This window comes from Alligator mississippiensis, chromosome 1 (assembly GCF_030867095.1).
Source record: "Alligator mississippiensis isolate rAllMis1 chromosome 1, rAllMis1, whole genome shotgun sequence".
Classification (NCBI taxonomy): domain Eukaryota; kingdom Metazoa; phylum Chordata; order Crocodylia; family Alligatoridae; genus Alligator; species Alligator mississippiensis.
Window position 1 is genome coordinate 84,842,927 of NC_081824.1, and position 11,256 is coordinate 84,854,182.

The 11,256-nt window shown below is 45.9% G+C and overlaps 1 protein-coding gene across 4 annotated transcripts in view; it reads right to left on the bottom strand.

The window, feature by feature from the left end:
* Positions 1-4,880, bottom strand: part of FBXL4 (F-box and leucine rich repeat protein 4) — a 134,345-nt gene extending 129,465 nt beyond the window's left edge. Inside the window, exons 1-2 of one of the 4 annotated variants that reach the window (XM_019486390.2) lie at positions 4,786-4,870; positions 4,047-4,226 (exon numbers count right to left, since the gene is read on the bottom strand). The gene's annotated coding sequence lies outside the window, so the exon portion shown is untranslated. Of the gene's footprint in view, positions 1-4,046; positions 4,541-4,785 lie in introns of those variants that run through there. The other 3 variants (XM_019486391.2, XM_006260701.4, XM_059732204.1) reach the window with 3 other exon arrangements.
* Positions 4,881-11,256: the final 6,376 nt, after the last annotated feature.

The following is an 11,256-nucleotide window of genomic DNA, read 5'->3' on the forward strand; positions in this document are numbered from 1 at the left end:
TGGTTTTGCTTTTCCAGACAATGTATTTATATAGAACCTCCTTTTGTTGTCCTTAACTTGCCTCACCAGGTAAAGTTCATTTTTTAACCTCTGCCTTCCTGATTTTGTCCCCACAAGTTCTTCCTGTTTCCTGGTATGCTTCCTTGGTAACCTGTCCATCTTTCCATGCCTGCATGCTTTCCTTTTACATTTGAGGCATCCTTTGAGGAATCTCTTTATGCAACTAGTTAGTTTCTTGCCATTCTCCTTGTTTGTCCATTGCATCAGAAGAGCATTTTGTTGGGCTTCCAATACTGTGCTCTTAAGAAGCTTCCAGCCCCCCTGGACATATTTTTCCTTCAGTCTGTCTTCCCATGGTACCATGCCTACTATCTTCCCAAGTGGTTTGAAATCCTCCCTTTTTTAAATCCAGTATCTTAATTCTGCTGACCTCATGTTTCCCCACTGTCAGGATCATAAATTCTTATCATGGTCACTTCTTCCCAAGTTTCCCCATCGTTTTCACATCTTCCACCTGTTCTTCCTTATAGGTCCGTACAAAATCCAAGATAGATGGTCTCCTCGTATCAACTTCCTGGAGCAGGAAGTTACCCTCTATACAAATTAGGAACTTGCTTGACACTGTTTGGCTGTATGATTCTTCCAGCAGATATCTGGAAAATTAAGTCTCCCAACAGTACTAACTTTTAGGAAATTTTGACACCTCCTTGAAGAGTGCCACATCCACCTCTTCTTCCTGACATGATGGTCCATAATAAATCCCCACCATTAAATTGGTGCTATATCTTTCTCCTTTCATCTTCACTCAGATATATTCTGATCTGCTAACTTCTTCCTCCTGAACCAGGGAACAAATGTATTTTTGACATGCAAGGCAACACCACCGTCTTTTCTGTCAACTCTGTTATTACAAAACAGAAAGCCAAATTAAACCTCAGCATTTTTGATAAATTGCATTTTGGAGCACTCAGTTCAAAGCAGCAAACACTTCTATCCTACTCTGTTTTTATTCTGTTTATTCCACAGACTGAATCGTGAAATTTTTGCTAAATTTCACTTTGCAATTTTTTCTCTGAAGGGACAGTTAAATGGGCTGACGTGGCACTTATGAACTGCAGAATGCTAAACATCAAGACAAGTTTCCTAAAGAAAAGGAAAAAATGTTTAAGATAAAGAACTTTCATCTATTACATCTTTTACTCTGTAAAAATTCTTACTCATACATGTGCCATCTCTTTTTTCCAAGTACCACTTTCTCTTCACCTGTGATACTCCATCTTCTCTTACCTTAGTACAGCATGTATAAAACACTGCTGAAAAAAAAAAAAAAAAAAAAAAATCTTTTCCTTGCATCATTTTGACAACATCCTGCCTCTTGGCACCTTGAGCTGGCTTTTTCTAGTTTTCCCTATTAATTTTGAATTTCCCTCTCTCATTCAAAATTCTGTACATTACACTTGCTGATATCACTTACTTTTTCCTCCTATTCTCCCCCCCCCCTATTTTTGCCTGCTTAGCAAAAATGTTGCAATCCTCTCACATGTTACCAGACCAGGAAGATACTAGAATTTGATGGATTTAAAGAACTAAAATACAGGTAAGAAAAGAATTAATACTACAAATGCAGGATGGAAAACAAAATATCAGGAGTAATGGAAATGCAAGGCAACAACCTTTAAAAAGAAGGAAACAAAAAGCAAACAAAACCCTCCCCCTTCCACTAAATTGTCCAGGACAACTCTGAAAAATTAAGGGAAATGTGTTTTAAGTAAGGAAGCTCTGTGCTTCTGTGAAAACAGAGGCTTATTTCATGAAATAGGAGAAGGAAATGAGGGTCCAGGATTCTGAATTAGGACAGATAACCGGGAGGCAAGTCCCTAATGTTTTGAAATTCTCAAATGAGAGGTGCTATATTATTGCAAAACGTGTTACAATCTATTGATTTTACTGCTATTCTGGTCTTTATATCCAAAATACGGATTCCTTGTTAATGGCATCCTCTTTTCTAGGTATCTTGTTAACAGTAACTTGACCTATTATTGTATGGTTGAGTACTTCCTTGTTTGTTTGTTTTTTAATAATTCCCAGTCTTCTTACAGGGAATCTCTATTTCTTTCTGGAACGTATTGTTTCATTAACCTAGGTACAACAGGTGTTGATAAAGATGTAAGTCTCCACAAAACTTATTGAGAAGATACAATTCATGTGCTGGTTAAAACATTTGAGAGAAAGAAAAAAAGTCACCTCTTCACAAAAAAGGCCACCACCTAATCTTTACATTAAGCAAAGGTATTATTTCTAGTTATGTTTTGAGTTAGTTGAATCCCCCTTTTTGGAGTTTATTTACATACAGCTACCTTCCAGTCTTCAACCAACTTCTTATTTTAACAACTGATTTATCCATGTAATTTATTTAGTTTTGTAAAGCTTTTTCCCAGACTCAATTATTTTTGTTGTATGAAGGAAAGACAGATTGCTCAAGGACAGCATTAGAAATGTTGTGCAAGGGCAACTGACCAACCCAGTCACCAAGCAAAAGAAAAGCATTGCTTAGAGAACACTAAGGTGAAGAATCTGGGATGACAGCATAAAAATTGCAGAAATTAGATGCTGAAGAGATCTAAATTCACCTATATCAGGGATGTCAAAAGTACAGCCTGTGGGTCTCCCAGACAGGCCAGGAATTCAGAATTGGGGTCCATTGCCAAAACCTAGGGTACCCAGAGCCCTACTGGGAATAAGTATCAGTGACAAAAGGTAAGCAATGGCTGTGTTAATCCCGGAAACCACCACATCTCTGGTCCAGGTCCAGCGTATAAAAAGCCCCGCAGGCTGGATGAGTTTGACACCCCTGACCTAGATCAAGCCCACACCAGTGCAAAACTGGTCCTGAGACATACTGATTAGGAAATAGCTTGTAATGTGATGCCATTTAAAAACAAAAAACAAAAAAAAAACTCCACAAATGCTTTGTATACTAGCATGTATGCAAGGGCTCGAGGAGACCATTTTTTAGGCCAGAAAGGTAATAATTCCTCTTTATCCAACCCTTGCTAATATTACCCTTGGGATTCCTATGGAAGGTTTGTTCTCACTATGAAAAGAAACATCCACAACAGTATATTACAAAGAATATATATATGGCAGAAGGAATAGATGGTATGACCCGCAAAGAAAAATCCATGGAACTTAATATGTGCACCTTACATAAAAGGTAGCAAATGGAAATCTGTTAACTATCATTACACAGGGCTACTCAGAGGAAATACTACATCCTTCCATTTCACATCAAAAGGAACATTTCTACCACAGATCAGCATCAATTGCTGTTCATTACCCAGATTAACAAAAAACCTACAACATAAATTGCTGAATCTAAGAGCTGGTATTAAGAATTAACAAACTAAATAAACTAAATGCTCCACATCCGGGACACATTTGTCAGGGACCTTCACAAAGGCTAGTCTAGCATAAGGGAACCGTTTCTCATTATTTTAAAGCCCATTAAGGAGATGATCCTAACTTTTTAAAATGCCAACTGTGGGCTCTACAGCCACACACACAAATGTTCAGCAGGCTGATGCCCCACTCATTGCAATTCTGTTGTCTGGGGAGACAGATGCCTACTACTAATCCTTTCATGTTAAAAAGATGCAGCTTGCCCCAGCCTCACCAGGGTAACTGATTTGATTTTCTTTTTTTTTTTTAAATGCATCTGATTCTCCACCAGGCCTAGAAATGTACCCCTTCACTCCTGAACACCCCTCCGAGAGCTCCGAAACAAATGCCTCCCTCCTCCGCCCAATGAGTCTCAAACGTGCCACTTCAACCTGCTTTCTGGCTTGTAACCAAAGCTCATTCATCCCCTCACCTCCACTTCTGGCTGCTGGCCCATAGCGCTTAGCTCACAAATCCATGCTGCAAAGCACAGGCCAGGCATGCCCCAAATCACCCCGAAAGGGGCAAACTCTGAAAGAGAGTCCGGGGCCCACATGTGGCAAGCAAGCTTGAAACAAAAGTTGGAGCAGGTCTCAAGAGCCATTCACCTTTCCTCAACACCTGAGTGGCCAATTTGCTGCATGGGATTTCTTCACCTTTTGCTTTCAAACTGCTGCTCGACAGACCTTTCTTCAGGTGGGCCCCACAGGTGCTCCAAAGCACAAATGCTCTCTGGCTGGTTGCCAAAGCAGCGAGCCCATCGGGCCTGCGTGGGGACCGCCTCAAGCCTGGAGGAAGGAACAAGGTCAGGCCTCCACCCCAAGCACAAAGCTGATTTGGTTCCTTAGTCCTGGCTCCTGGTTGAATACCCCATAATCCCAACCCAATCTCAGCTCTTTCAGGTCTAGTACTTGATGCATGCTATTATTTTACATCTTCCTTAGTAATGAGGCTTCTCTGATGGAAGTCTAACTCTTCCCTTCTTGCTAACAACCTTTAATGGTGCACGTTTGAGTTTGGGAAAAGGAGGTGGGACTAAGGAACCATCTCGAGCCTCCAACCTCGGTCTGCCTCAACCCAGGCACACCTAAAACCCCTCCCCCCAACCTGAGACCGTGACGTCACTTTCACTGACGGTCGCCGAGGCCGGGCGGCACCGCCCCCCACCCCTCCCCTCCCCTCCCCCGTGTGGGGTCCCCGCGCTACCCCCAACGAGGGGCAGGGCCCGGCGAGGATCAGGCGGCGCCGAGTCCCCGCCCGGCTCCACCCGCGGCCCCCGGGAGGGGAGGGGAGGGGGTTCGCGCTCGTGTTCACGCCCCGCCCCGCCCCGCCGAGCAGGCCCCGTACCCAGTCCGCAGGGCGGGGCCGGGCCGCCGAACCAGCCCCGCGCGCCACCACCTGCCGCACGAGACGCCCCCAGCGGCCGCCGCGCGAGGGGAGGGGCCGACCGCGAGACCTCTCCCCCCGCCTGGGGGGGCGTGACCGCGCTCCAGCGAAGGGAGGGGGAGGAGAAGGAGGAGGCAGAGCGCTGTGGGCGGGGCCGGACGGAGTGATGTATTCACGTCCTGGACGCATGGGGCCGCGCGGGTGACGTAGAGGCGCGGGGGTGCGGGGCAGGCGGAGACACCGGCCTCCAACAGCCCCTCCTTTCAGCTGCGCGCCGGGCGTCCGCAGTCCCCGCCGGGCCGCGCGGGAAGTGGTGGTGCCCGCCTGGGTCCAGCTGTCCTTTCCAGAGGCGCCCCCTCACCCCGCTGGGAACAAGCAGGGTGGAAAGAAGAGTGAAGAGTGCGTGCACCCCAAGGCCTGCAAAGAAAGAATTTTTTTGCTGCTGTTCAGTTGGACTAATAAAAGATGGGGTCTGTGACCCAAGCTTTGTCCATCCCCTCAGATAACGTTCTGTGGGTAAAGCCGATGTCTTTTGTTAGACCAGTGTTGTTTGTGTTGGTCTAATAAAAGACACGGATTTACCCAAAGGGCCTTGTCTGCCCATGTCCTTTGACCAACACGGCTACAACCAGCCCTGCGTGAATCCACTCATACTCTCTTCATTTGTCTTCAGCTCCAGGAGGCCTCTGCAGCCCCACCTCCACATCTGTCTATTTGTCACTGCGCCCAAGAGAAGAAACAGGTCACTAGCCTTGCTAGTGTGAAGTTAGTCCAACAGCAGAGTAGATCTGCACCCTTGTAGCCTAACTACATAGGATCTACTCTGCCATCAGACTAGCCCAAGTTCACTTCAACAGTACAAGAGAGGCATGAAACTTACAGAACCCCTAGGGACAAAGGGGTCACAAAAACTAGTCCATGTGACCATGAGAGACCTCCTGAGGGCTGAGGTACATTAACCTGACTCCAGGAGCTGAGGATTTAGGAAAACACCACAGGCTGTGGGACTTGTAGCATCTGGGTGTCATAACCCAAAGATTTTTAGTGTGATGTTCCATACTATGACGACTCTAATGCGGAAAAATGCAAGTTTAAAAGCCCAGCTGCTCGCAGCCGTTCAGGCGGCTAAAGATGCGGCTGAGAGAGAGGATCCTGAGACGCCATTTCAAGATGGTGCCGAGCAAGAAGGGAGCCATGCGGAGGAGCCGGAAAAGATGGGCGGAGCTTCAAAAGAACAAGCGAGAATCCGTCCAGCGGTCCTGCCCACTGAAGTGACGTCGCCTCTGGTGGCCCCGCCTTCTTGCCACAGGGAGGGAGCATCAAGCGGAGGAGAGCATCCGCCCCTCCTACCAGAATCAGTAATGGCTCTAGCAGCAGTTCGCCCTGTGACAACGACCTACCAGGCAACTGACCCACCGAGTACAGCTTGTGCCACCACCTATCGTGCTCGTACTCAAACTGAGTTGCAGGAACTGTACAAGGAGTCAAAGATCAAGCCTGAAGAGACCCTAGCCGTGTGGATGGGACGCCTAGTTGTGGAGTTTGGGTCCGACTTGCTGGACTTGGAAGAGGCAAGTTTTCTGCTCCGGCGGGCCTTGTGGAGCAGAGGGCATGCCATCGACATCAACACAGTGACATTCAACATTCATTGGCCCATTCTGCTTCCAGCGCTTGCCGCAGGACAAGTCAGTCAGGAATCTCATGCATGGCATGACCGACGGCCGGAAAAAGCCAGCACGGAGCAACTTTTCCTGGCCATCATCGGGATCTCGTACTGCTCCTGGAACCCCAAAGCATGTGTACCGGGACTGACATCATCCCAGCAGAGAGGGCCATGGCCTCACCGCCACCTGCGAAATCCTGGGACTGTTCCAATAAATTTAAACAGCGTGAAAGCCTGTGTTGAGGTCTATGGAGGAAAGAACACCGTCGTCCTCCGGATTTTCCTCAACCCAATGGTTGGTCAACCTGCAAGCAACCTTTTGCGTCAGCTTTCGCGACTGCATATCCTGATGAAGTCGAAAACACCCAGTGACTGGGAGCATCCATCTACTATATACCCAATTGAAGCTCAGGGCGCAAGCCATAGCAAATCTGATCATCAACCGTTGCCGCAGAGAACGCCTGAAGAGTGAATCATGTTTGGGTTCCTCATAAACCATTCTGGGCTCACCAAACGACAACTCTGAATCCTGGGAGACGCAGGCCAATAGCAACTGGCCTATGAATTGGGTTTTCAGTATCTGGACAAGCTAGACGATGACTCCTCGACGTTGTCATCGACGTTTTCATCTTGCTGAACGTGGATAAAACCCCGCGGTGTTTGCCATCCGCTTCCGCGTCGGTTGTATCCGTGAGCGTGCAAGAGAAAAATCGTCCAAAGCGGAGCCGTGCCCGAGAACCTGTATTGTGTGCTGTGAAAAAGGGGGAAGCGGCGACAAATCTTGCTGACTGCCCTATCGTGCGCGGTTCCATGTAAATATTGTAATATAGGTTAATTTATCATTTTGAGGATTTTTCTTTTCACAGGTCCAGGACTCAAAGTGCGTGGTGGAGGGAAGTCCCAAGAGAGAGAAAGAGAACATCGTTGAAGAAGCGAGGGCTTGGCTTGTGACTTTGCCATGACACCTACTGAAGTCCTGATAGTTGAATTTCTTGTTATGAATATAATTATGTGTCTGTGTGTTAGTGCCGGCTATTATCTGATTCAATCCTTAGAGGACGAACTTATTTTGTTGTCTGAATTTGTGTTTAACCGTTTAACTTATGAACCAGCTGAGAGAGCTCGTAACGACTCAAACGACGTGCGTGTGGTTTAAATTCCAGCTGTGCCATCGGCAAGGGGGCATGTCATAACCCAATGATTTTTAGTGCCTCGGCACATTGGAATTTTCCCGCCACATGGAGCTTTCTTTGCACGGTGGATTTCTCAGCTACAGAGAGAAAACCCCGGTGCAAAAGAGTTCCCGCCACACGTATGCAAATTTGTGTCCCACTATTGGTCAATTCTAAATTATTCCTACGTGGCAGCTAGCAATTGGCTCGCTAGCCGTATAAAAGGTTAGAGCAGTTTCCGCCCAAGTTGGAGGACCCCTCAACCATCTCGTGGGGAACTCTAAGCGCGCTGTGGAGCCTAGCAAACTCCGCATGTGTCTTGGAGGAGGACTTAGGGACCTGATCAGACTCTAACCACTCCCTGTCATCGTGGAATTATTGACATACCCCCGTGTGAAGCGCTCGTGGAGTCGTACATCAGTCCCGACACTGGGGAGTTAGCAACTTGTCCAAGCTCTGGAGATGGGAATAGATTTTCAGCAACTGACAGACCGATTTCACCAACTCTTAAAAACAACCGAGCCACCAGGTGCATTACACTATTTGTAGTCCAGGCCTATTCTCCTTTATCATGCTGCTTGGTGTTCTTGGATGTCATCAGGCCAGGCTTGATTTTAATTGATCTTAATGAGTATTTCCTCTAGTGAATTGCTGTGTCTCTAGGGTCTTTAACTGGCAGATTACAAAATAAATGTCATGTTTTGCTTTCCTATCCTTTAATTTGGTATGCATGTCCAAGCATTTGTCTGTTTTCCATTTAACTGCTGTTGCTAATCCTAAATTTTATAGGAAGAATAGGATCAGAGAAATTGCTACGTTTTATTAGGCCAGTGGTCCATCTTGTCCAGTGTCTCTCTTCTAACAGTAGCTAACAGTGGGTGTTTCATGGTAAGAAACCTTGCTGTTAGGGCGTGATGTGGAATGTTCTTCAAGCCCCCAAGATAAGCTGGTGCACGTTCAAAAGCCCCAGGGTTTACTGCCTTTGTAAAAACTTTTTAAAAAATACTGTTATAACTGGACTTTTATCTATGGTGTCTAATGGGTTAGTCAGAAAATAGATAAACGTGTTAATTCCATATGCAAACAACTAGAGCAAGTGGACAACTCTGAGTAGCTTGTAGAAATACAGGACTCCAGCAATAAGTTTGTGGGTGAGATCAGAAATGTTAGGGGGGAAAAGACAGAGCACCTATTCAGCTTCAAATGGGTGTTCCAAAGGGCTGTAACAAGTTGGGAAGTAAGTTTTCCATAATTTTACCTATCACTTATCTGTAATGTAAACAAACCTTCATACATATTAAAGGAATAAAACAAAGATCTAAACACTATCAACTATAAGCAATATATATATTTTAATCATCGCAACATGTAAAGTATTACATAAAAGATTCTTAAATCTGATGTAACAGGAGCTACTGCTGTGGTCCAACTAAGGTGGAAGGTGAAGACACTCTATTATCTGGGGGTTACAATGGCAAAGATGCAATTTCTGTCAGACACAACCAAACCCATCCAACAGCCTCATCCTCTTAAAAGTTAGGCTATGTCTACCCTTCAGTCAAATAGACTTTAGTCCAGCTACTTTATTAAGCTCCTGCCTTCTAGCATACACTTCATTACGTAAGTGCAAAGAGAGGTAGTTAGCTCTCTTTTCGGGTGGTGGGGGGACTGAAGTCAGGCAGGAGGCTGGGTAGAGATACATCTTACAGACTAACTGAATTGGAGATGCATAAAATCATTCTGATTTAGTCTGTAAGGTGCGTCTCTACCCTTCATTATTTAAGGGTATGTTTACACAACAGTCCAGGGAGTGACTGCAGCTCACCTACCCATATCCAAACTATTTTTAAACTAGATAGCTTAGGTATCAATGGCCACATCTACATGAGGCATTTACTGAGCAGTTGACTAATTAGCTCTGTAAACATCTGCTAATTAGTAAACATCTTGGCAGCTACACGTGCACCCCATTAGACTGAAGTAAACTAACTTAAAAAAACTGTACAGCAGCGCACGTGCGGATGCTACCCAGCTGGCTGGAGCATGAGGGTGCTTCAGTGTGGGTTGCCTGCTGGCTAGCCCCACACTGAAGCTCCCTCATGCTCCAGCTAGCCCCTCCGAAGCATGTTGAGCTAGGGGTAGCGATGACAGAAAATATTACTTAGAGGCTTGCTTTTGGGAATTGGCTTGTAGGTAAAGTAGATATGCATTAGAACAATGGTTCAGGGCAATAACAAGGGTTAATTGATTACTAACAAGCCTGTTTGTGACAGTTTCTTCAAGGCCCACTGTGTCTGACACAGACAAGCAGCAAGCAGACGCACAGGCTGGGAAAATGAAGAGGTGTACCACACTGTTCCCTAATATGAGATAAGAAACTTTGCCATGTTGGCCAGGTCACAGTGCCCAACTGTAGAGCCCTTGGGATTTCCAGCTTTGGTAGACAGACCAAATTAGGAGATACCAGAAAAAAACAAATTAGGATGTGTGCATGTGATGGGTTTGTGAAACAAAGGAATATGCTGACAGGACAGAACATGGACAGTATGACAACTACAGAGAGACCAATCAGCTACGCCCAAAGATGAAGAGTCATCAGGAGGAGGCAAAGAATACAAAAGGAGGGATTTCAGAGCGGCAAAGGGCCCCTGAGAGGGGAACCCGAGACTATCTTGGACAGACAGCACACCACCAACCCATCTCAACGACCCCGCTGGGAGTAGGGAGTGGGCCTCAGCCTCCAACCTCCAGGCTGCTGACATCTGACATGCAAGAGAGAACTGCAGAGTGAAGCTCACGTACTGGCCAGGTGTAACTTGATTCTGTGAACCCTGGGACTGGTAGGTCTAGAATTGTTTGCATTATTCTTATCTGCTATCATTATATATCAATAAAATTCACCTATTATCAAATGGAGAGGTCATGGTCAGTCTGAGGGTTTTGGCTCTGCCTGGAACAAGGTATCTGGGTCATAAATCCAGTGCCAACAGGTAGCAGCCCCAGACTGGCAGGCTGAGCCCCAGGACCCCCTGCCAGCTGGGGCTGCTCCTCCTGGGCTCCACATGCCACACCTAAATATACTGTGGCGCTTATTGCTCTAGAGTTAATTGCTCCCAGGCTCATGTTCAAACACTGTGCCCAGGAGCAATTAATGCCAGACCAAAAGCTCCACAGTTTATTCAGGCACCATAAATGCATGTGTAGACACAACCAATAACAGTGTAAGTGCAGCAGTATTGAGTTCAGTGTGGATTAGTCTAGGTTCCAAGTCCATGTTATCATGACTTTACTGCTATTGGAATTGAAATTAGCTAGTTAAAAGTTAGCTCATATATGTGAGCAGGGGCTGCAGTCTTTGCTGTGACCATATTGAAAACACACCCATATGATGTTGAATGATGTGTCAAGAAACAGAAGCTCATTGAGACAGCTGAACTAAAGACCATGCTACTTGAACACTTTCTGATGAAATGGGAAAGTGAGGTGAATGTATCAGTGTGCTTGTCAACTCTTTCTTCCTCCTTACCATTCAGTAATCATGTCATTGCACTTTGCTGTGGCTCCTCCTAACATATTTTTGTAGCCCACAATACACTA